We start from the raw sequence: 24,156 nt of genomic DNA, 5'->3' as shown, positions 1-24,156 counted from the left end.
AAGGTGGCTTATGCCTAAAATTGTTAAAAAATGTTATATAAAATAAACACAAGCTTGTGTATATATTATATGAAATGAATAAATTCATGTTTAGATCTGATGTTTTATTATGTATATGTAAATAGTCTAAGATGTGGAAATATTTCTAAACCAATACAGTTCGCATCTCAAATACTCTGGATAAGGGATGTTTAGCCATGTCATTAATTGCTACATTCCCAACAGGAACCATATCACCAGGTGAGACACATATGTGCACACACAAAAATATGCATACATACACATACATGTTCAGACACTCGCATACATGTGTATGAGTCAAGGATAAATAACCCAAGTTCCAGTTTTTTAGCATGCCTCAGTTATTGATTTTTCTTTCGGGTGAATCTAATGTGGTCCTTTTCAACTGGACCTTTGGCCTCTGTGTTCCTCTACCAGTCTCACGGATTGGCTGACCTGTAATACATTGTATAGCCCAGAATTCCATTTCAGTGTGCTAGTGAGCTCTCATTTAAATATGATGGGAACAAGCCCTTGGGCAGTCTGTGTTTGAAGCCCATGTTCCTGCTGTGGGAAGCTGTAGGCTAAAACCCCTCACTCCGATCCTCTAATGCTTATGAAATTTTATTTTGGAAGCAGACACTGTACTGTCTGCTGGCTTCCATTTCCAGGTCTTGTGAAACCCAGGGGTGTCTAAGCTAGGGCTTCTTTGGGAGGTGTGGCCACCTGGTTGTGTTGGCCTGGGTCTCTTCTCTAGCTGGGTGCATTGAGGGGTACTGGGGATAGTTCTGGTGGAAAACCATGTCAAGGGTCCCTTGAGTTTCTAAAAGGAGGTGGAAGGATGCATAGCTTGCCCATTGTTCTGGTTAGTTTCATGCCAACTTGACAGAAGCCTGAGTCATTTTGGAAGAGGGAACCTCAACTGAGAAAATGTCCCCACCAGGCTGGCCTGTGGTGCATTCTCTTGATTGATGATTGTTGTAGGATGTCCCAGTTCATTGTAGGCAGTGCAACACACGGGCTGGTGGTCCTGGGTCCTATAAGAAAGCAGGGTGAGCAAGCCATGGCGAGCAAGGCAGTATGCAGCACCCCTCCATGGCCTCTGCTTCAGTTCTGAGGCAGGGGTCTCTGCCTCCTTCGATAATGGACTGTAACCTGGGAGTTTAGAGCTGGAAAAAACCTTTTTCTCTTCATGTTACTTTTGGTCATGGCAGTTCTTATCACAGCAATAGAAACCCTAAGTAAAGACACCCATCACTCTGTAGGCGTGTTTCTAAGCCACTTTAAGGAGCCCTTGGAATGAGTGACATGAAAGAAGAGATTCTTCAGAGGACCAGTTTGCCAGGAAATTCCTACAACTCCTGCAAAGGATGAACCAGGCTGGGATCAAGAGGAAGACAAAGTTCTTAAGGGACTCGGTGTGGAGTGGAGTGAAGTGGAGGAGACAGGCTTAGATGGACAGAAAAGGCAAGGCTGATGCATCCTGTTCCCTGTGCAAGCTTGTCTGCAATCTGTGGTTCTTGACATATCTGCAGTGAGCAAACTGTGCATAATGGAAGGGCAATTTCCATTTCAGATGATGAGCCTGACTGTTGCTTGATGTAAAAAGCCAGATGCCCCAGAGGCTTCATACAGTTTGGGTTAATGAGGCTCAACTGTGGACAATTTTGCCTCCTGGGGATATCACACAACCACTGGAGATGGATTTTGGTTATGTCAGTGTGTGAGTAGAGGCTGGGTCCTACAATACTCATGACAGCCCCAAGTCCTACCTCCTTATAAACCCTGTGGTTTAAATTAAAATATCACTTAAGAAACTGTGAGACTTTGTACTGGGGCAACATGAATAAGGTCTGCTGGGTAGGGAGAACAGTAATGTGTGTGTGTGTGTGTGTGTGTGTGTTTGTGTGTGTGTATGTGTGTGTGTTTGTGTGTGTGTATGTGTGTGTGTTTGTGTGTGTTCTATTAGCTAGAGCACCAGAAGGAAACATCTCTGTGGACAGAATGGAGCCAGAGGAGTTATACTAAGTCTGCAGCCCTGGTGTGTGTGGAGTTCTAAGTCCATATTCAAAGAGCCAGCGGCTGGCTCTAAGCTCTGTTCTAATGGGGTTGTCTCCTTTGATGTGTAGTGTATACAGCCAAAGCCTGAGGCTGTTCTCCATAAGCCTGATACCTGTGGAACTTGTCCCTCTCCTGGACCGTGTATCCCCCATCACAAAGATGGGTCTTTCCTGTACTCAGTGGAGAATAGGATGTGGATCTGTGGGCTCAGCAACACCCCTGATCCAGCACCCTGTTGAGTCTCCTTGTTGGGTTGAGAAGAGCTGCTCTGTCTGGTTGTGGAGTCTAATGCCCTTGGTTGCCCACCTGCCCCTGAATCCTACTTGGGGCAGAGGGCAGTTTGGAGTAGGAGCAAGCTCATCGGGGTACATGTTGTCTCTTCTGCTGACAGTTCAGGTTGCTGGCTGGAGGAACCACTAAGGGACGGGGAACAGGACAGGGACCCTCCTGCCACCAGCAAACTGCTTTTAACTAGCTTCTGACTATTCCTTGGGGTTTCAGATGATAAAAGATATATATTCAGGGGAAGAGGTCTTGGTCATCATAGCTATGTTTCAATGTTAGCCTGGGTATAAGGACAGGAGGAGAGGTAGAGGATGTGGCCCAGGGCAGGCATGCCTCCCTGGTGTTTCCAGAACGGACTGTCCTGGCTTGCAGTCACTGGGCCACATTTCTGCTCAGACCTTTGCTTAGGAAGATGAGCCAGGTCCCCAATGCCCTCCCCAAGCAGATGAAGCATCTGGAATGGCTTTTCTCCAAAGAATGATAGAGTTTATTTTTAAAACGTGACCCACCCTTTCCAGGGCTCCCAAGTGAGGAAGGTGAAACAGGAGCATAGAGACACTGTCTCTAGTATCGCCAATTATGATCAGATACAAATATTGAAAAGCACCATCTGCCTCGAGACCATTCGCCACCTGTTCTCTCGCTTCCAGAACTATTTATTGGTTTAAATTTAGCATGCTGTCTTGACATAGAACAGCTGGGCAGTGACGATTTTCTTTGTCTCCCAGTGACTTGCCAGCCAAGCCACATAACAAGTCCAAGGCATCTTGGGGCATCAGTGTCTCCTATAGCCTTTCAAGTGCTGGCGGCTCTCTCATTAGAGAAGTCCACAGCTGCTGGCTACTTCTAACTACAGAGAGCAGCAGCTTGGGGTAAAGTTGGCCCGCTTCTATTTATTTTTTAAAAATATATGAATTATTCCTTCCTCTACTGTAATAAAAAGTATCATAACACATATTACGGTTTTAGAGATTTCCAGAGACAAAAAAAAAAAAAAAATCAGAAAACCTGAAGCAATATAATTACTGATACTCCCAAGCGCCTGGCACCTGGAGGTCGCCCTGCCCAGAGGGGATCATGATTGAATGTAAACAAAGCAAGCAGAAGGCTCTGAGTATTTATGATTTCCGATCGGGAACTCTATAAGAATGCCCTGTATTCCTACACAAGGCAGTGGGTGAGGGGCGGAACTGCCTCTTTAGGGATTCTGTTACTGATCTCAAAGTAAGGACTGCTTGCCCACGGATTCCTCCCTGCCACGTTGCCCACCTTTGACCATTCTTCCCCCAGAACCTTCCATTCCCACTATCCCCAGGGAAGCACACACCTTTGGGGTCTACATTTGCTGTCTCCACCCTGACACCCTGCCCACTCTATCCTTGAAAAGGAAACTGGAAATAGATCCTCACCCCAAAGGACTTTAGTGCTGAAGACATCTGCTGCCTCCCTTAAAGGGGGCTGGCAGGATGCAGTCATTGATCTCTATCCACCTGGCTTCTCCCATTCCAGAGGTAATGAACCCCTGCTGTCCTTCCTCTGCAGCTTGTGAAATGTCTTCCCCATTTGCAAATGTGTCATCCCTGGGCAGGCTTCGTGCTGCCTAGTGGGGCTCTGCTGAATTTAACAGGAACGAGCCACATTTATGCATTCTTCTGTGACTGCCTTTTTGTATGCAGTTCTTAGTGTGCCCCCTTGGGCTCATGCAGGCCACCTGTTCACACAGGTTGCAGAGATACCCCATGCCTATGACAGGGAGTGCGGAGACACATTGGAGACACAGAAATGCCATGGAACACTCTCACCTTCCTTTTCCAGAAGTGCTTTTCTTCTCTGCTTCTGACACCACCTTGCTGGTGGCCCTCCCAAGGGCCCTTTCCAGGTCTCTGGAGATAACTCACATACCTTCAGTATTCCCATGGCCTCATTCTGGAAGCAACTTTCCCAGCCTGATGTCCTGTACTTCCATGGGCTTCTGTGTTTTCCATAACAGATCTGTATATTATACAGAAGGCAGAGTCCCATGTTTTCCCTAGTTTTCCAGTAAGTAAGCTGATCACAGAGTGCCTCAGAAAAGTCAATAGCCCATATGCCCAGCCACTGGCTCAATAGCTTAGGCTGGACCCTTATCCTCAATCTTACTCTCTCTGTAGCTAGTTTGGGATGTTGCCCTCTTTTGTACTGTTTACTCCTTACCTAGTTCTCAAGCACAGCAAGCCCCTGGTTGCCTCTGGGCCCTTGCACCGGACATTTCTCGTGGGAGTGCTCTTCTTCCAGGCTCCCAGTGCCACATATGGCTGGTTGTCCATAACTGAGATGGTGATGGTCAGGGGAGTGGCCTGAGACCCCCATTCTGCAGTGCACTCTGGGACAACCACCTTCATTTTCTTATTTGCTGAATTTGAGACAATTATCACGGCCAGGAATGACCTGTGGTGTCTATTTTTGCTTCATTTTCTTGACCCCAGGATGTCAGGTTTGCACACGTACATATAACCAAGCTTGAACAGTACACCGTCAGTAGCTCTCTTCTGAATGGACACAGCCAAAGCCTATCACTGCCTAGTAGGTGGTGCATACATGGAGTGCTCAGCAGAGAGACCCTGAGGTGACAGTCTGCATTGCTGTCTATTTCCTGTTGGACAGTGATGAAGAGTACCCTCCTCTGAAGATGTCCATTCCCTTACAAGCCTGTTTCTGTAATGGGTCATGCTAGAAGCAGGGCCACTAGCTTTGAGCCATAGCCATCCTGGGCATGACAGGGACCAAGATCTCACCACAGAGATGGGTTCAGTGACAGCTCTGATCAGGTAAGGAGGAAAGCAAGACTGCCTAGTGAGGGCTTCCAGCTGGGCCATGCTTCATCCCTTTTCTCTTGACTTCTGATTTTCTGAGATCCAAAATGGTCAGCTGAGAGTTCCAAGGTGCTCAGGCAGCCTGGCCTATTGCACTGAGGCGAGTGAAGACCCAGCTCTAAGCTCCATGCCCATAAAAGGAAGGGTGGCCAACACTCAAATGCCTTTCAAGCATCCAGCCATGTCCCACACCAACTATAATTCACACCCAGTGTCAGGACTGTTGTGCCAACCTGGTGGCCAGGCTGACTTAATGAGCGGATGCTGGTCCTGGAGGCAGTTCATGCATGCTATAGCATGTCAAAGCTCACTGGAGCCTGCTGATAGGCCTTTCTATAGCATCCAGCCATGTCCCACACCAACTATAATTCACACCCAGTGTCAGGACTGTTGTGCCAACCTGGTGGCCAGGATGACTTAATGAGCGGATGCTGGTCCTGGAGGCAGTTCATGCATGCTATAGCATGTCAAAGCTCACTGGAGCCTGCTGATAGGCCACCTGCAGGGAAAGGTGATAGTCACCCTGATCAGATCTTGGGTGGATTCTGTGGAAAGGAATCTCTCTCACAGCCTTGCAGATGCTCTTCCCTTGTAGATTCCAAATGTTTCTACCCCAGTGTCTGAGGGAGACTAATCTACTCATGATTTGGGTTTTTAAAACTTGTCTGCCCCCACTCAGAGGCAACTGTGGATGTTCCTACGGCCTTGACTCTGCTGGAAGTGCCTTATAATGGGGCCACAATATACCACACTGCTTGTATCCAGTGTGTCTCAGGCAGCCATGAATGTTACTCGTTTTATTTTGGAAAAATTTGGTTCCAAGGATCTGTCTCTTGAAGTCAGAGCTCGCTGGTTAATTTACTTGGGCTTTTTTAGTTGTTAAAAATTCTTAATAATGACAGTGTTTATTACCACCTCGCATGTCAAATTTTCTGTATCTTGTGGAGTCTCTTTCCAGAAATGTCTTAGTCCCGTGGTCTTTGTGCATTTCTTGAAGGTCTTGAAATTTACTGGTAGGAGGTTAGTTCTAGAATCTCCCTTCCTTTAATGTTCAGCTGTGTTCTGCAAATGTTCTTCCATAGGCAGGCCTCACTATATAGCAGGATTTAACCCTACCTTCTTTGCACAGGGCTCTTTAGAACACATCAGCCCTCTGTTCCAACAGCCACTCACTTCCATTGGGCTCCTTTCTCTGCCTGTTTAATGCTGCTGATGGAGACCTGCACTTCCTGCTTCTTAATCTATAATGCTTAGCACAGACTCACTCAGTCAAAAGCTCTGCCTTATGTTTTACTATCTGTGTGTAAACCACATGACGTGCATTATGAGATATGCAGATAGTGGGATGGTCACTGCAGATAACCAAATGGGTATCTTTTTTACATATGGGTACCTGTTTATTTTCCCGTCTAAAAACCAGCTATCACCCACTTTAATGATGAGCTCATAGCATGCATTTGGTGGTTGAAGATCTATCTATCTATCTATCTATCTATCTATCTATCTATCTATCTATCTATCTATCTCTAGTTTACTTACCTGTATGTGTTTTAACCTCTGTAAGTTTTATATGCATCACATATATGCAGGAGCCCTCAGAAGCCAGGAGAGGGCAAAGGATTGCTCAGAACTTCAATTACAACCATATGTGAGCCACTATGTGTGCTGGGAACCGAACTCAGGTCCTCTTACAAGAACAATAAGCACTCTTAACCACTAGGCCATCTCTTTAGCACCACATTTGGTCTTTAAACTTGGTCCTGCATAAAGCTACTTTCACTGTTCTAAAGAGAGAGAAAGGGTCACACAGACCAAAAATAACAACAACAACAAAAATGTAAATGGAAAACTAACTCTCTTTCTCTCTGTCACTATTAGATTTATTTTTCCCCTAGATTTCTCATGTGGTAATGTCATAGAATATTTTTTTCTATCTGTACCTGGCTTGTTTCATCTGATACAATGTCTTCTATGTTCACATCAGCCTCTTTAGTCATTCATTGAATATCTTGTTACATATTAACTGTTGGGAACGATGCTACAAGGAACACAGATTTCTTTAAAGGGTGACCACTTTGTTCCTTTGGATGTACACTCAGAAAACAGAAGTCTGGATCATATGGTAGGGTGTCTCTTGACCACTTGAGAACCCTGCGTGCTGTTGTCCAAAATGGCCACATGGACTTCATGTGGACTGTTCCTACCATCAGTGAGCAAGGGTTCCCCTTGTTCCAACCTTCACAGAGCCTCTATACCTACTCTCTTCTCCACCAATGCCAGCTTATCAGGCTACTCTGTCTCACAGTAGTCCTGATCTCCAGTCCCTGATGGTGAGAGATGCTGCCCGCCCTTGCCCTTACGTACTGGTCATTCAAAGAGTCTCTGGTGACTGTTCTCTCCCACCCTTTTGTTAATTGTTGTGTATGTTTTTTGAAATTAGCTTACAAGTACTTTAATTTATGTTAATCCTACTGCACATCCAGTTTTTACAGATCTCCCTAATCTGTAGGCTGTTTTTTTTTGTTTTTGTTTTTTTTTCATTTTGTTGATTTTTTTCTTTATAGCAGATGTTGGTAGATGAAGAGGAGGGGGGAGATATGAGGTTTTGGTGAGAGGCATCCCTCGGTGTGGTAGTCCAAGGTGTGATGGCTCCACTTCACTTAACAGAGGAACGGGTGGGTGCTAGAGGTAGATGCTGTTAGAGTGGGGACAGAGCACAGGATAAAATGGTGTAGGGGTGTTAGTCAGGCCCTTGGAGAAGAGGAAAGTTCCTAGTCCAAGTACAGCCCCTTCTTCAGGATCTGGACAGCTGTTGAGGCATCAGTCATTCCTGTAGACTCCTTAGCTTCTGGTCATGTTTGTACCTGAGCCAGTGGACTGAAGGGAGCTCACCTCAGGTCTCTAGTCTTTCCAGAGCAGGGTTTGGATTACCCTGGAAATAACGTGGAACGTAAGTAGAAATTGATAAGAAAGAGTGGAAAATAAAATGTACTCAAAAGTCCGCAGCTTCCTGCAAGTAAACGAACTCAGGTTGGGACTCAGGCTACTCAGCTGGCAGAGTTCTACATTTTCATTCCCTTAGTCCTAAGAACTTGGGGTGGTTCAGTAAGGACAGAGTGTCACTTTGACAACTGTGGCCTTGAGCTCAGAGCATAAGTTTCCGGGGCTCATGAGTGCCCCTTCCCTCCCCACCTCTTATGACATGCTGCTTTCATTAGAAGTGGTGACAGGGGATCTGCAGTTAGCTTTTCACCCTCCTGTAGTGTTTGAGTTTTGACACTTCCCTCCGCCTCTCCCGAGCTCAAGTCCCAATCTGGCTCTGAATCAAGGAAACAGACAGAAATATGTGCAGAGTGTCAGACTAGCTTTGAGGACAGTTTATGCCATTTGTCCTGTCACACCTGTGACAGGTTCCTGGTGAGGATGGTCTCCAGGTCAGGAGCTGGTGAACCATCAGCATCTTTCCTGGCTGCTGGTTTCCTTTTCATTACATCATTGATTCCCCAGTGACGGGTTTTCACTTGGATGCAGTGGAGAGAAAAGCACAGATTAGAAAATTAAAGTGGTCTTCATTCCATTCACCTTAGGTGAGCTCAGGGCTTCCTTCAGTACTGGCAGTGATGGGTCTTCTGCTCAGGCACTGCTCTTGCATTTCATCCTTGTAGTGGTTAATAATCATCAGCCTGACAGGATCTGGACTCTCCTAGGAGGCAAGGCCCTCACCGTGCCTGAAGGATTACTGAATCTAGGGCTATACTGTCTGTCTTTGAGGGATTGCGTTGCTTGAGTTAATTGAAGTGAGTGATGTTTAGGTCCCCTGCTTCCTGATTGCGGATGTAATGTGACCAGGTACTTCAAAATAAGCCCTTTCTCCCTTGAATTGCTTTGTCAGGGCATTTTACCACAGCAACAGGAAAACAAACTTACATCCCCTCTAAAACGATGGGCTGTAGACTCCATCAAGAAGCTTCCACAGTCAGCCAGCATGGTGGTCCTCACCAATGTCTGGAGAATAAGGTGACACCCAGGAGCAGGTGGTTTCTGACAGGCTGTCTCAGCTTTGCCTACCCCTCATCGATCCCATTGTCAACCACATGGACAATGTATTGGTTACTTTTTTGTTGTTGTGATAAAACACTATGACCAACTGTCTTAGTCAGAGTTCTATTGCTCTGAAGAGACACCATGATCACAGCAACTCTTATAAAGGAAAACATTAAACTGGGGCTGACTTACAGTTCCTGAGCTTTAGTCCACCATCATCATGGTGGGAAGCATGGCTGTAGGCAGAAAGACTTGGTGGTACTGGAGAGGTAGCTGAGAGTTCTACATCTGGATCAGGAGGCAGCAGGAAGAGATATACTGGGCCTGGCTTGAGCATTTGAGATCCCACCCCGAATTGACACACTTCCTCCAACAAGGCCATATCTCCTAATCTCTGTCAAGTAGCACCACTCAATAATGACCAAACGTTATGAGACTATGGGGACCGTTGTTATTCAAACCACCACACCAAGGCAACATGTTTAAAGAAGGGTTTGTTTGAGCTTGCGGTCCAGAGGGATAAGTGTTCATCATTTTCATGGCTCGCTGACATGGCAGCAGGTTTCAGAAATAATAGCCCATCCCATCTCCACCCCAAAACAAGAATCAGAGAGAACTAACTCAAAATGGCACAAATTACTTGAAACCTCTAAGCCTGCCCCTAGGGACATATTTCTTCAGCAAGGCCACAACTTTTAATCCCCCCTAAACAGCCACCCTCTCACTGGAGCACAAGTATTCGAATGCCTGAGCCTAGGAGACATCTCATTCAACCTTCACAGTGTTGCTTTATCAGAGTCCCAGCCATGTGAAACTGGTTCTGGGTGCTCAGTGGGTGTGGCCCCATTTAGATAAGCAGAGGCTTCTGTTTGACTCATGCTCTGATAAGCACCGGGCATTGTTTTCTGTTCCTAGGTTTTTAATTGCCACAGTGAATGCTTTTGCTTCCTGCGATGGTTTGGGAAAGAAGGGCGAGGGGTTGAGGCTTTGTATCTACAAGTTGCTCATGCTCAGAGCCAGTATGTGCACACTGGCATGCAGGGGCAGCTCTGAGCCAAGTTGAGCCAGGGTAGGCAGCAGAATAAAACCATTTTCTGCTTTAACTGGAGCCCTTCACCATAGAGCAGCATGTATAGGCATAAGGAAAGCATCTGAGACTTTTTGAAAGACCTAAGATTGTGATAAGCATCAAAAGAAGGCCCGCATTTCTATTGCCAGAACCTGGTGTGTTTGTGTCCATGGAAAGAGTGACCATCCTTAGGTAGCTGTATACAACAACAAAGATTCTAGGAGCAGCTGATTTCTGGGGCCTGGAAAGATCATAAACTGGTGAAACCATCGATGCCTTTCCAGAGCCCTTGCCATCCCTTCCGTTCCTTCCTCCAACTGAGTCGTGTCTGCTAATGTGGCAGAACAGGGCTTTTATGTCTGTTTAAGATAATGGGCTTTTCTACAGACAATATAGGGAGAAGATCTGGCTTTTCTTTGATAAATACTTTCCTTCATTGCCTGCTCGGTAAGTCATTCAGCCACTCCCCACTCAGGAGCCATTTCTGGATGAGAGTCTGGATAATCTGAAGTGAGCGCAGGGGGGTCTTTCTAGGAGGAGACAGTTACTTACATCAGTGGACCAGGCCACTAGATCTGATCTTCCCTAGGGAGAGTCAGAGAGCTTAGAGCAAACAAAGCCTCTACGGGGCATACCACTTTTAGGCAGTAGGCTTAGTCTTGCTTGGGACTTGGGCAAGACTTAATGTCTGTTCTGAAAGTGCCTTACTCTGTGAGGGAGACACATTCTTTCCTCTTGCATGTGTCTGGTAAGGGCAGCCGTTGTGGCTCTGCAGGCCATCTGGGTCAAGATGCTCTAGCCAAGACAGCGAACGGAGGCAGGGTGGTTGTAGGATGAGAGTTTCATCTTGTACTATCTCTGTGAGCATTTGGCAATATATGGCCAGGTCATAGGAAGCCATTTGGGTGTGAGTTTATTGTTTCTTGGCCAGTCACCTGAGCAGAGAGGCACTGTAGTGACTATGTAGCTGGGAGGGAGATGCTAAAGGCTAGGACAAAGCAGATGCTGGAAGGTGCTGTGTAGCAGTCAGATCTGGACCAGCCTTACTTAGAGGCACAGGCAGCAGGCTTGTTAGCAGAATGTTTGGGTGTGAGGGAAGTGTGAAGTCAAAGGTGATCTCCAGGGTGGCACTCTGCCAGGAAGAATACATTGATTCCTAAGAAATCTGAGCTCTGCTCACATGGACCTGGGTTGCATTTCTGACCCTGAGTCTTCCTGTGGATGCCAACTTACTCTCCCTTCCTTAAACAAGATTCCTCCAAATGAGATGTGCATACTTGCCAATCAAAATCTCTCTCCTCATTCCTTTTGGACTCAGTTCTGGCAAACTTTTGACCTATCCGCAGCCTTGAAACTGTTCCTGTCAAGGTCACCAGCAACTTGTTTTCCCATATCTGAAAGGTATATTTCCTGTGTTGCTATTGCTGACCCTCTGTCAGTGTTTCTTCACCCCCCTTCCCCACATCATGCCTGCTCAAGTTAGCCTCACTTTGTCATATGGAGTACCCCATGTCCTGAGCTGTTTCTTCTCTTATGGAAGCTGTGTCTTCTCATTTAGAATGACCTGATCAGGCTCAGTCCTGGGGTCCCCTTGCTCAGTCCACACTCTACTACCACAATTCAACTGCAAAAGCTGCCCAGTCTCATATCTTTAGTCACTGTCCCACAAATTCTGCTTAGCCTGACCACTTCCCCAACTCCAGACTCACATGCCAAGATGTCTCTGTGACACTCCTATGTGCATATTTAATGCCCACATTGTATCAAATGGATCCCAAACTGCATTCAAAAATCTTTATAATTTTATTGAGTAAGCTATAATTTTTATTGAATTCATTTTTTTCTCAGGTGACATCTGGGGAAAGAGATAACAGAGAGAGGCTGTCTGGCATGGAGAAGCAAGATGGTTATGTTCTGCAGAGTGGCTGTGGGCAGGGCAGGGTAGGGTGTTCTGGAAGCTCATGCCAGGATTCTCACAGAAGCCTGCTTGCAACAGGGAGGAACCTGGTGTTTGCAGTATCAACTCTGTACTGTGGACCTAGTGTGGCTGCTGTTACCCATCAGTATATAGTCACGAAGTTTATGAAAGATTTGTGTGAACTTGTAAACATGCCCATGCAAGACAAGCAACAAGTTAAAAAGCATAGTCAATAGTGGTGGACACAGAAAGAAACAATATTATTAGCCATCAGAAAAATGACAATGAACACTACAGTCTCTCACCCTTTATCTTAGTTACTTTTCGGCTGTTCTGATAAAACACTAGGACCAAGGTAACTTACAGAAGAGTTTATTCATGCTTATGTTTCCAAAGGGATACAAGTCCATCATGTCAGGGAGCCATGGCAGCAAGCAGCAGGCATGGTGCCAGGAGCAGGCAGCTGGGAGGTCACGTCTTCAAATACAAGCACAAGTAGAGAAGACAAACTGAAAGTGGCACCAGGCTTCTAGTCTCAAAGCCTGTCTCCGGTGACAGGCTTCCTTTAGCAAGGCTGCACCACATACCTTCCCCCCACCCCAAACAGTGCCATCCACCGGGAATCAAGTGTTCAAATGCCCAAAGTCCGTGGGGTGGGGGGAATTTCTCATTCAATCACCATTCCTATAAGCATCAAAAGTAAAAAAGATGCACAGTGATATCGTTGGAGAAAAATTAACTCTCTCATTTCACAGTGGGATTGTAAGCCCTCATAAGAGAGCCAAGCAGCCCCTCTATAGTTGACCCAGGGATTCCTTGTGATTCAGGAGGTCTAATTTTAGGTACAAATCCAAGAGATGTTCAAACACATGTGCATTTCAAACTTACCCACAGGATAACAACCACTGTTCACAAGAACAACCCAGTGCCCATCGACTCATGAGTGGATAAATTACATGTGATCTGTATGCACCGTGGGATACTATTCAGCATCCAAAAATGAAACAAAAATGAAAGGCCATGCATGCTTCAACATAGACAGGCAGTGAAAAAAACTAAAAGAAACTTGTCAAAAAACTGTGCTCTATGACTGCTTTCTTGAACATCTAGGATAGATCATATAGAGATGAAATTTTGCTTTGTTTTGTTTGTTTTTGTTTTAAGATTAAATCTGGTGAGATGGGGGAGGGGATAAAGGATGACCTAGGGCTCCTTTTCAGGCATGGGATTTCTGACGCTGCTCATGGTGATGGGTGCATGACCCTGACTTTAGTGCCAGTTGCTCATTGTATGCTGTAAATGGGTGAGTTGTAAGACTTATACCTTAATTACCTGCTTGAATTCAGGTCACATATGCAGCTATGTTGGAGAGAGTACACACACACACACACACACACACACACACACACAGAGAGAGAGAGAGAGAGAGAGAGAGCACTTCCTGTTTAGAATGTTCTAGGGAAAAAATGGGGGAAATCAACATAGATCACAACATTTAAACATCCTTTCTGAGTGTAGAAAAGGCAAGAGTGTGCTGCCTTTCATCAGTATTTATGGGATCTTCTTCACTTCAGTCCCTTATAGGGCCAGGACTTAGATGCACTAGCCAGCCAGTAGCTACCTTAGAAACCTACAAAGGCAGGGCTCTCCCACCAAGTAGAGAGAGGGTACTGCCTGCCCACCCTTCATCCTCAGTTCTTTTGGGGGCTCCAGCACTTGAGGACAGCTCAGCCTGGATTTACTGGAAAAGTCCATTGTTTCTTTCAGGTCAGCCAGCATCCCTGGAACTGGATTCTCACTCCTGTGTGACTCCTCAGCTTTGACATTGTGTCCTCAGCATGTCCTTAGCACTAGGGGGATTGAGAGGAACAGCCTGTATGCTTAGAAGAAGCTGACTAGCCAAGTCACTGGGAATGTGCCCAACCAATGGGGACTTCTTGCTCAGGCCTTTCATAGAGTTCAGTCTGTCCCTCCATAACCCACTCATCCCTGCTTCCCTGACCTGAGGAAATTGTCCCACAGCCCCCATTACTCACAGATCTCCAGCTCTTGTTTCCAGCTCAGCACTGGACAGCCCTGTATCTGGACTAAATATTTAACTACTATCTGACCTAAATCCTTTACACCAGCCTCTTGGGAAGGGCTCGCTCCAGTCCTGGCTGCTGTGCTGGAGGTTTCTAGAGAGGATTGGTGTATATTTGGTATGCCAGGTAGTTGTCTGGGGAGCAGGAGCTTATGGCTCTGCTGGGCTTTATATGCCTGCCATGGATATCAGTGTAGATGGATAGTGTGAGATGCTTTAATGGGGAAAAGGGCATCAAGGAAGGAAGGAGCTCATGAGATAACCCAGGCACTTAGGAAACTAAAGCTGGTTTCAACCTCTTGGGTTTTATTTTTTTAATTTATTATTTTAAGCCTATTAACAAGCTATAATGTTGGCTGTTATTCCCCAAAATAATTAATCATAGACAAACTCAGAATTCCAAAGAGGTTAGGCCAGGCAACCCCACCTCATGGATTAAATACTGTAATTAATATCGCTTCGGTGCCTCCTCTCATTGGACTCTTTAATTACATTCTGCAGACTATTTTCCAGCCTGTGGCAGAGTCACGGTTCCTGAACCCCAGGCTGGTGGCAGTCATACCAATGAGCCCCTCCTGGAGGAGCTCAGGCCTGGCAAGCTTCCATCAGCTCGGGTCTTTTGCCAAGAAGGTCCTGAGTCCTTTGGCAAAAGGATTAGTTCCTGTTGGATGTAATTGACACGGATGGTCCCACAGTGTGGCTTGTGTCTGTGGTGAGAGCTGTCAAAGCTTGTCCTAGTAGAACTGACCCAGCCCCACAGGGTCGTCTTTTTCCTCTTGCTCTGGCTCCCACCTGGGTTCTTCTCTGCGCTTGACTCTTCTTGTTGTCCTATTCTTAAACCTCAGGGTATCTAGGGCAGGATGATATTGGGCCACTCTGGGCAGTAAATGTAGAATAAGCTGGAGTCCTCACAGGAAGATATGTTCAAGGCACCAGGCTGTAACCAAGCTCTTCTGTAGTCTGAGAAGCCAGTAGTTTAAAGAGGCCAAGTTATCACTTCCCCACTGCACTGTAAGCTCAGGGACGACAGTATTTGGGAGCCTCTTTAGCCGGCAACTTATCTTGGCCTTATCCTGATCTTAACCTGTGAGTGTGTTCACTGTCCTCTGACACATCTGAGACCACAGCCTGGCCATGGCCAGGGAGGACTACAGCATAGTGGGTAAGCTTGCTAAACTTACTGTAGCTGCTCTGCCCAGAACACCTAAAATCTGACTGCCTTTCCTGACTGTAAAGAGCAGAGCCCCACCCTGAGGTCTACCACACATGGCTATCCTCACCCAAGTTCCCACACTGTAGGGAAATCTCTCTGTCTTTGTCTGTCTGTCTCCCTGTGCCTTCTCTCAAATGCCTGAAGCCCCCAAGGCCTAATCCTTTGACAGAGTAGGATGCCCTCAGCTCTTCTTTCTTCCCCTGACGTTTTCTTGGCTCCTCGTTTTTATCGTATTCGCATGCACCACATTCATTGGGCTGAAGACTGAGCTTCCTTGCCTCATGGACTCCCTGAGTCCTTTCTCTCTTAGCTGGTGTTGCTTTTACTTCACCTTTTAACACTAACTAGAGTGTTGAGATCTTTGACAACTGGCTTGTCACCTTTGAGCACTCGCCATTGGCACTCTGAGATGAGGTTCACACTGACTATTGCTATATAAGGGGAGTTTTCTTCTAAGTACCAAGGCCACCAAAGCAGAATAACCCACGATAATAGCCAGTTGTGTGACTCCTGCTTTGTGGGCCAAAGGAAGTTGGCTGGTCTTAGACAGGATGTTCTGATGCTGATACCAATCACGAACTTCGGGCTTTAGTACATATGAGACTCAATAAAAGACTCAAACACATGGGAGTCTGAGATGTACCTCTCTTAGCATCATAGCTATCATAAGCTTAGACCTCTGTGGGGCTGTGCTTGCAAGGCTTCTTAGATATCGTTACTTCTAGCTGGAGGGACTGCTAGCCTCCTGAATCAATTTTTATTTTTATAAGGTCTTGTATCTGGCCTTTGGTTCACTTTGAAAAAAATCACTCACCAAGTGAGGGTTCTATAGCTTAGGCAAGTTTGAGTGTGTCTCCCAAAGGTGCTGTGTGAGAGACTTGGCCCTCAGAGTGGCAGTCTGAGAGGCGATGGAACCCTTAGGAGATGGAACCCAATGCAAAGTAACTCCGTCACCGGGGCACTGCTCTCAGGAGGAATTGGTGCTTTTCTGGTTAGTTCTCACAGGAGGGCAGGTAGACAAATGACCCAAAACAAAACAGGCTCTTTTCTCTCTGACTTCCTCTCTCTCTCTCTCTCTCTCTCTCTCTCTCTCTCTCTCTCTCAGTAGGGGCTTCCTCTTCCAGACACTCTCACCATCGTGCCTTCCACCATGATGTGATATAGCCAGGGGTCCTTATCAGATCCTCAGCAATGCTCTAGTACTGGCTGGTTTTGTGTCATCTTGACACAAGCTAGAGTCATTAGAGAGGGAGGAGCCTCAGTTGAGGAAATGCCTCTATGAGATCCAGGTGTAAGGTATTTTCTCAATTAGCGGTCAGTGGGGAAGAGTCCAGCCCATTGTGGATGGTGCCATCCCTGGGCTGGTGGTCCTGGGTTCTATAAGAAAGCAGGCTGAGCCAACCATGTGGAGCAAGCCAGTAAGCATTTCCTCTTCAAGGCCTCTGCAAAAGCTTCTGTCTCCAGGATGCTGCCCTATTTAAGTTCCTGTCCTGACTTCCTTTGGTGCTAAACCGCAATGTGAAAATGTATGCTGAATAAATCTTTTTCTCTCCAGCTTGCTTTTTGGTTATGGAGTTTTGTCACAGCAGTAGAAATCCTAACTAAGACAAGTCCCCAGCCTTGGGCATTTTGTTACAAAAATGGAAAATGCACTAAGACAGGAAGATTGGGAACAAAAACCAGTTTTTCTAATTCAGCAAGGCTTACCCCCTCTCCATTCTACTGGCAAACTGAACAGTCCTTTGCTCAGTTTATCATCTCACATCTTATTGTAGGCAATCTATGGAAGCCAGCTGACATCTCATGATTTCCTGGAAGCCATCTTCTAAGGTCTTTCAGAGTCATTATGCTGGGTGAGCCAACATGTCCCAGCAGGAGCATGGCTGACTGTTTTGAGGCCACCTCCCATGGAGCTCTTTTTCTGCTTCTGAAATTTCCATCCTTAATTTTATCCTTGCAGATTCTTCATGAATTCTTGAGCATTAATTTCCTAGCAAGTCCTGAGGAAAATCCCCCAGTAACTTTTTATGTTCAGCTTGAACTGCAGGCCCCTCTTATATCTGTTTCTGAGCCAGGCACCCACAATTGCACAACAAACACCTCTAAAACGTGGCGGCTTAAGACCACCTCTATCTTATCTCTCCCATCCACACATGTTGCAGATTTGCTCAGCGGGACAGTTTGCTTTCTGGCTATACTGTGTCACCTCTCTGACAGCTGTGATGTTTTGCCTGTAGGCTGAATGACTCAGGACAATGTCACTGACTAGCCTGAATGGCCATGAGTCTCTCCTCTCCAAAGCCACATTTCTCATAAGGAGGTTGGAATAGTAATTGAGATAGAATGGCTGGGCTGAGGATATGGCTGACCAAGATGGATGAGCAGGCATTTATTGACTAGCCACAGTGAGCTGATGTTTGGTAATTTTCTGCTGGTCATTAACACAGTTTTGAAAGATATTTTTCTTCTTTCATGAGAATACGCTGATCTAGGGGCTTACAGTTTAACAAGCTAGTCAAGCTGGTCTGAGACCTGAGAAAATGCCCCTAACAGTTCTTCTGGAATTATGGTAAGTCTGAAAGACTTTTCAGGTAGTTCATCTCATGGAAAAAAAAAAAAAAACATAAAGAAAACTGAAAAGACACACGGCAGTTTCAGTGGGCAAGTGGTTAGGTCAACCTGCCACAGTCTTCAAAGAAACATGTTTTAAATGGTCAACATGTCCACACACAGAACCAAGTAGAAACTGACCCACAGGTAGGGAAGCAAAGGGGACAGACACAATGAAGATGGAGACACCTTCTCAGCCCTTTCCAGTCACCCATCCACCAGCAGGACCAACAGAAGCGTCACCATTTCTGGCAAACATGGTTTAAATATTCTTCAGATGAACCTGGACAGCTGTTATCATAACCCAAGCATCAGAGTCAGGGTCCTAGAGCACAGCTGACAGGAAGAAATGACCTATTGGTTGGCTATGTGATTTTTAAGTCAACCTAGGGCAAGCACTGTAAATTGGCTGTGGCGGCTGGTCTGACTCTAGGGCTATGGAAGGCATTTGGTGGTACAAGCTTCTTCCTCTGTAACAGTCCCCTTTGTCTGTGTTCTCTCCCTAATACTGAGATTTTGGGGATCTATTAGAGGTCATTTATGGAGCTCTTTAGAACCTCACCAATTTTTGCTTAGTTCCAGAACTGCAAGCTCCTGGCCTCATCACCTAACCGGGGCCTTATGGCAGAATAGTTGAGAAGCTTACAAGGATGAAAGCAGAAGAAACACATGGCATGCTTTTAATGGATATGAGGTTAAAGGTGCAGGGTTCATTTGCCTATTGATGGTACCCTTGTCACCTGTCTCTTTTGAGGGGTGGTTATAGGAACAACAAGAGAAGGCAATGCCACTTTCAACTCTCCACCAGCTACTGTCCCATTGGCAAGTTGAGGCCTTCTGGTCACACCCAGGGTCATGGACAGAGGGGCATGTAGAATGAATGGGCTTAGAGACGTCTACCCATGTTAGGGACCATCACTGGAGATCTGGCTTTCAGAATGCAGCCCTACACACCATCCCACACAATCATCTTTAGTTTCAGATATTTATGGCTAAGTGTCCTTTAAATAAATTGTAATGAAAATAAAAAACACTTAAACTTCACATTCTCCTTCCATAAAGTGATGAGAATCTTCTGTAGAGTGGTGATTGTCTTGCCTATAACCTGAGGCTCTGTTGCAAATCGCTATTTTCTATTATAAATCTGCATTTTCTAGCATGAATCTCCATTCCAGCTTTCTGAGGTCTAATTTTTGCTGCTATGCTTTGCTTTCCTATTTTCAAGTGTGTTAATAATTACATTCTGCCTTAGACATGCCAACAAGTTTTATGGTTTTGTTCCCAGACTAATCCCACAAGTTAACAAATAGGCACATTTTGATAATATGACTAGGTAGACGCCATTCCATTGGGAGTCATAAGCCCTGCAACAATGGACACACCCACTCATCTCTTATGTGCTTAAGATCAGGCCATTTTCTAAGCTGTGCAAAGATCAATGCCTTGGTTCTTTAGACACTTCATTTATCTGTCCACTAATGTGTCCTTCCTATATTCCCTTCCTTTCTTTTGTCCTTCCCTTAGTAACTTATTTTTGCCCTCATGGAGAACTTGGTGAGGATTTGTCTGTGCCAGAAGTGTGCTGGGCATTCAGTATAAAAGCCCCTAGTCCCCACTCTCCAGAAGGCCTGGAGAATGAAAAAAGATAGATAGTAAGAGCAACCGGCTCCAGGAATTGGTTCCATATGTGACCTGTCATCCATGGACAAGCCAGTCTCTGTTTGCCTAAGGGAGACTGTGGGATGTAGCTGTGTGATCTAGGATTGACCTTGGCATCTATGCTAGCCTTCCAATGCTGCTTCCAACAACATCTGTGTTTAGAGTGGGCATAGCAAGGAAAGCATCAGGCTTGGGATGTGTTCTGAAATAAAGTTGTGCAATTCTCCATGGAGTCAATGACTCCACGGATATAGGGCCAAGAGAGTAACGCTGCTGAGCTCCTGGGATGAGTGAGACTTAGTTGCATCCTAGGTACCAGTGTATCCATGGCAGTCCAAGAAAAGGGCTATTGACTATACCTGTTCCTGACCCCTTTGTATGAACCTGTTTGCTGGGGCATTCTCTTTTCCTTTTTTTTCTGGAACACTTTTAAGAAGTTCCCCTATATTCCAGGTCTTCAGGTCCTAGAGGGTCTGATTTTCATGAAAGGTGTTAGATTAGCATCACACTTGTCTCCAATATTAGACCACTTGTCAAACTTGTAAAGGACTTTCTTTAAAGGCAGTAAACAAACAAATGGGTAGTGGAGGTGGTAGGGGGAGTGCCTTCATTTTGGAAGATAAGATGCATGTTGACATTTAATTCTCATTTTATTCTTCCCATCACTATAAACAGCTTTCACAGGATGCTCTTTGTTATGTGTGTGTCTCTGGGCCCACATGACCAAACAAATTATAGACTGTTGTTTATTCTTAATATCTGATAAAGGCTCCATCTAACCAAAGGCATGGAATTACATTTCAGAAAGGCAGATGTAACCTTCCTTCTGTTCCAGTAGTAAGGAAAAGCCATGCTTCAGAGGAAACAGCATAGTGATAAGAATGACAGATTCTGTTTTACATTAGGTGGGAAAGGACCCCAGATAGCAAGGTTCTGGGTTACCACGAACCCACCTGTGTGAGTCAGGAGAATGAACCTCCCTGGGGCAGACATCACAGTACTGAGCTGGAGTGTGTGATATACGAGGGCAGAAAGGGGTGGCCTTGCTTGTCTGTTGTAGCTATGAAGACTATTTCTAGCACAAGAGCCCAGCATTTCTGGAGGGATCTTTAGCAGGGTTGCAAATAGCAGTTTTCCTGTCTCACAGACTCAGGATACACAGAGGGCACACATGGAGACAGGGAATATGGATGAGCCTCGTAGGCACAGGTGCAGTTTCCCAAAGCCTCTGACTCGGGGAGAATTTTCTTCACGCTTCCTATGGCCAAAAGGTAAAGGTCTCTCCCTTGTTGAACTGCCATCACTTTGCTCCCAGTGTGTGCACAGTGGGAAGCCAGCCCCGGGCGTGCACTGGGGCTTGGAAAACCAGCCTTCCCTGTATTGTGTGGAAAAGCCTCACCTAGCATGTTCCACAGACTCACTTCCGGATGGCCTTTCTAGGGAAAGAAGACTCCTTACTTTGCACTCTAGTGTGGGCACGGGTTTCTTACTAAGATGACCATGCTAACTGGAGGGCCTGTGAGAGCCACCTGCTGGCCCCTGTCCTGGTGGAGCCCGGTGGTAGGAAAGAACGTTCTGTAAGGCATTTGTGGGCCAGCATGCCAGAGCTATGAGCAATGAGAGAACCAAGTAGAACCAGATGCTGCTGTCCTTGATAGTTGATTGACTTGTCCAAACATACGGGCGTTTTTTGGTGAGGATAAGACAATTTCCTGCAGCGTGTTTTTGGTGAGGAGTTTTCTAGGAGGATATGGTGGTGGTGGAGTGTGAGGGCATTGAGCAAATGCCTGGTGGGAAATCAATAGAATATGTAAACAAGGAAATCACAGATCATGAGCAAACAGCATGCACTCAGGGAGCATGAAGGGAGGGCACTGACACTTGCAAACTGTGAGGGTCCCCTGGTGAAGACCCTTCCGCTAGCCATCGACTCTAGAAGAGAAGCAGCTGGGTTGGCTCAGCTGCAGAGCTGGTGGTTTATACCTGGTCCCATTGCCGCTTCCTGACCTTGTTGACCCTTGACCTGACTCCAGCAAAAGAGGTGTTTGCTGTTTTATTTTGTTGTTGCTGTTTCTGTTGTTTTGTTTTTCTTCCTAATGTTGAAGTTGCAGGGAGGTGACCACATAGCATTATGCCAGTTAGGACTTCCACCCTGGTTTGCATTTTTTGGTGTTGTTTTGTTTTCTTTAATATCCCAGCACAGGTCTGTGGGACAGTCCCACCCAGCCACACTGGCTGCAAAGCTTGTGAAGAGACTTTAGGTAGTTGTCCACTGTTTTCAGTGCTCCCGCCCTTTTGCAAAGTCCCCAATGCACATTCACCCAATAAGATCTTGGGCTCAGTCAGCTGCAACTCACAGCACATTCAGCCACCCTGTTCCTCCATGGGATTCACTCCCCTCTGCCTCCCACTAAACCAGGAGAGCATAGTGACCAGCAGCACCTGCTCCAGGGACAAGCCAAGCTCTACCTCAAAAACCCAGCAGTAGGAGCCACTCCAAGCACTCCTGTGGATGAATGCCCCTTCTGGGAGTCATTAGTACCCTCCCAAGTACTGTATGCAAGGATGGAATTTCATGTGTGTCCCTGAAACCATTCTTCTACAGGTTTACATAATCACATATGATGAAACTAAGTTATTAAACATGGAGGTATACTTATTGGTCTTGATTCACTCACTCAGTCACTCACTCACTCACCCAATTCAGTGATTATGTCTTAACTCTATGATGAATGTGAAGAACGGGTTTTGGTCCTTAGAAAAAGTTGGGACACAAAATAAAGATTTTTGTCTCATGGGGCCTCAACCCAGTAGAAGAAGCATACACTGAAGGCAGGGCGTGCTGCAAAATAATAGACATTGACACGTATTCTAAAAAGTGGGCTCTGCAGGAAAGAGGGGGATCGCAAGGGTGCAGCAGGGCTGTGCTGCCGGGGTCTAAGTGGCTCATGATCGCATGGCCTTTTGGCCATGGCTTACGGTATGCCGTGTGTGTGCCTCTCCGTGTGTGTTCTGCAGCGGAGTCAGCCAGTACTGCACATCTGCAGCCCAGGCAGATGCTAGGGAAGGAAGCACAGGCCGTGGCTCTGGAGGCCATTGAAAGCTGGGTTACAGAAAGATTTACCAGAGAGCCATTTAGGCCACATGAAATGGGACCAGGCAGGGTTCGGGGCAGAGGTCTACCCCAGTATGTATGTCATCTCCTAGAACAGACCATGGGAGTAGAGGCAAGGCATGCAGACAAATGTTAATAGAATGAAACACATGGAAACAATGGATTGCCAGGAGCCACAAAGCACGTGGATTAGATAGGCCTTCTCTTAGCGTCAGCCTGCAGGGACACGTGTATATGCTCTCACTTATCCACCTTAATACTCGTCTTCTCCGAGTATAAGCTCCTGGCGGAGTCTCATTATAGACACAATTACCTCCATCCGGCATCCCCACTCCTGGATCGTCAGCAGCTGTGCTTCAGAATGGGCGAGAGCTGATGAAAAGATTTGCAGCTCTTAACGCAGTGGGGATGGCTCTCACTGAGTAGATGCCATTTTAAACTGCAAACAAGTTGAACAGGAGGAAGTGCGGAAGGGTCTAGTGATGAATAGGCATGATACCTCCTCAAGTGTGATTCTGAAACTCCTGCAATGCTAACACGGCCTCATAGTGCATCCCTTTGTTGTTCTGGGGCTGTGTCCTATGGCTAATGACTAAATAATTGTCTTAATTAAATTGTTTAGGAAGTGGCATAGTAACTTATTTACTGAGAACCACTTAATGTTGGTGCTGGTTGAATTTATTAGGTCATCTGTATGAATGGAGGAATGTGGTTCTGATATGTGCAGGCATTGTGGGCTGTTGCCCAATGACAGGATACCACGGTAGAAAGGCTCAGTTTGCCCATAAGCAGGACATCAGATCTTGGAAGGCAGCTGTACTGGAGTTTATTCTGGAGTCCCATATTACATCTGTTCAGATGCGCTTCCCTGCATTGTAGAGTCTCTTACTTACCCTGAGACATAGTTTGGAGTGTAGTCAATACAGTTATTGCATAGATCTTTAATTACAGGAGGGTACTTTGCATACATAAAGCTACTGCTGCTGCTTGTGTGTGTGTGTGTGTGTGTACCTGTCTCTCTGTTTTTATATGTGTGGGTGTATGTTTCTATACAGGGTGCGTGTTCATGTGGTTAGAGGCCAGAGGTCAGCCTCAGATGTTCCTTCCTCAAGAATGTTGTCCACATTCCTTTGGTACAAGGTCTTTCATTGGCCTGGAATTTTGTAATTTGATTAGGCTGGACCAGCTAGCTCCAGTTATCTGATTCTACCTTCCTGTTTCTGGGATCACAGACACGTGCTGCCACT

At 46.1% G+C, this 24,156-nt stretch overlaps 1 protein-coding gene across 2 annotated transcripts in view; it reads left to right on the top strand.

Annotated features, from left to right (window-relative positions):
• Positions 1 to 24,156, top strand: part of Tcerg1l (transcription elongation regulator 1 like) — a 183,669-nt gene that overhangs the window by 40,386 nt on the left and 119,127 nt on the right. The window lies entirely within an intron of this gene.

The sequence above is a fragment of the Meriones unguiculatus genome, chromosome 1 (assembly GCF_030254825.1).
Source record: "Meriones unguiculatus strain TT.TT164.6M chromosome 1, Bangor_MerUng_6.1, whole genome shotgun sequence".
In the NCBI taxonomy this organism is placed as follows: Eukaryota; Metazoa; Chordata; class Mammalia; order Rodentia; family Muridae; genus Meriones; species Meriones unguiculatus.
Note: the sequence above shows the minus strand (reverse complement) of the source record. Positions and strands in the feature narration are given on the sequence as shown.